Below are 2,294 nucleotides of genomic sequence, written 5' to 3' on the forward strand. Positions count from 1 at the left end.
ATCTCCGAATTTGTTCCATTAAAGACTGTCACTCTCTCCAACGCCAACTGGAAGCCTTTGCAAGTTGGTGCGTGCTTAATTGAATGGATGTTAACCCATCTAAATGTTCGATAATCTCTTTCTCGCGGAAAAGGGAAACAATAATTCACAAGTATACCTTGTATGACACAGAACTTGAACGAGTCAATAAAGTTAAGGGTCTGGGAGTTATTCTAGCAGCATGTTTCCTACGTTGTCAGCAAAGCATCAAAGGTTTTAGGTTTCATCTTCAGGATTTCCAGAGAATTCACGGACATTTACTGTCTAAAGTCGTTGTACTAATGCCTGACTCGTTCCGTTCTGGAGTACTGCTCGGTCGTCTGGTCTCCACACTATAATAATGGCGCCGAAAAAATTGAATCCGTCCAGCGTCGTTTTCTGAAATTCGCATTGCGCAGATTACTGTGGCAAAACCTCTTCCGTCTTCCAAGCTATGAAAGCCGTTGCCGTTTGATTGATCTGGAACCCCTTTCCGTTCGCCGAAGCACAACGAGGGCATTACTGATAGCAGATCTACTACAAGGACGACTCGACTGCCCTTCTCTTCTGGAACAAATTAACTACCACGTGCAATCCCTTAGGAATAGTTCGATGTTCAGGGCTCCTAGACATCGAACGAACTACGGTATGTTCGGTGCTATCGGCGGTCTTCAAAGACTATTCAACAGAGTTGCATCTCTTTTTGATTTTAACTTGTCCCGTCAACTAATTCGCGAAAGGTTCAGTTCTTTTTTTTAGGAATAGTTGATAATGATACTTGACCATAGAAAGAAATTTCGCATTTTGTAATTAATTATAAGTAAGCATCATTGGGGCCAATACAGCCTGTTGATATATCATATAAAAAAATAAACAAATAAATGATTAAGTCTATACATTTTTTTCTATTAACACTTACATCTTCTTCTTTAATGGTTCTACATTCCAACTGGAACTTGATCTGCTTTTCAACTTAGTATTCTATTAGCACTTCATCAGTCATTAGTATGTAGCTTGTGTGGCAAGACAATGGATACACTATGTCCAGGGTGTCGAAAAAGTTTCCTGGATTGGCAATCCTACGCTTTTGCTCGCATATCTATTTGAGATGCTTACTACATAACCCCGTTCTGAGTCGAAAAATACGTATTTAGTTTACTTCTATAAAACGTCTTCAGTGTTTTGTTAGAAATATCTAACAGAAAACAAAAAGTATCTTTAACTATTCTATCCTATTTGTGTTAACGTAACCAGCTATGAATCAGTATAACTTTGTCAAAGATGCAAAGTCGTGTCGTGGATTCCAAGGGCCCTTTTGAAGTCATTTTTCAGCGCCTCATATTAATAACCGATTTATGCACCTCCACTTCGGCCTCAAACCAGGTTTAAGAACATGGGTAAGCACCGCTTAAGAGTTGAGAAGGCTCTAAGGGATGAATTGACTGTAAGCACATCATTATTGGTCATGAATTGGAAACTCCGAAGCAAGTGAATAACTTTTTTTATCCAGAGTAGATTACACCCAGTTCCTTTTTTACACTGTTGGTTTTTACTCGATTACGACCTTTAGCGTCAATGAAACTATGAGTTAACCCTATGAAAAAAATCACAAGAAATTAAAGAAAATTCAGGTGAAATTAGGTTTTTAACGAAATTCCGTTCATAATATAAAACTAATTTAATAAAAATTCCGCGGAAAAAAATTAAATTTCGTTTCGTTTCGAAAAATTTCGAATTAAATAGACCCTGATTTCGTATCGTTTCGAAGACTCGAAAGTAAATCTATATTTCGTTTCGTTTCGTTTCGAATCAACATAGACATTTTAAATTTCGTTTCGTTTCGTTTCGTTAGGAAAAAGTGTGTTATCGCATACCCTTACCTATAATAGTGCGGAGAGTGTACCATCATTTAAGTAGGGGAGAACGGTCCAAAAGGCACCCCTTAAGCTTTTTCGATGTTTTCGCCCCTATAAACAAAAATACCCAACCATTTCAACGTATAGGTGCAAAATTTACAAACCCAGCTACATTTCACAATGATCTCCTATTCAAAACAATAAGGTTTTCATGACTTTCTAACGCATTTAAAAAATGTTTTAAAAATAGGCCTGGGGCAAAACGCCCGAATGGTGGTCTAAAATGACTCAATTACATGTAAAATGATGGTGAACGCATGGTTGTTTGTTATTTCTTAATGGATTGAACTTCAATCTTACGGATGTGGTGGAAGAATAGCAAATCGATAAAATTTAGTGAATATGAAGGTATTTTGCTAG

This window comes from Armigeres subalbatus, chromosome 1 (assembly GCF_024139115.2).
Source record: "Armigeres subalbatus isolate Guangzhou_Male chromosome 1, GZ_Asu_2, whole genome shotgun sequence".
In the NCBI taxonomy this organism is placed as follows: domain Eukaryota; kingdom Metazoa; phylum Arthropoda; class Insecta; order Diptera; family Culicidae; genus Armigeres; species Armigeres subalbatus.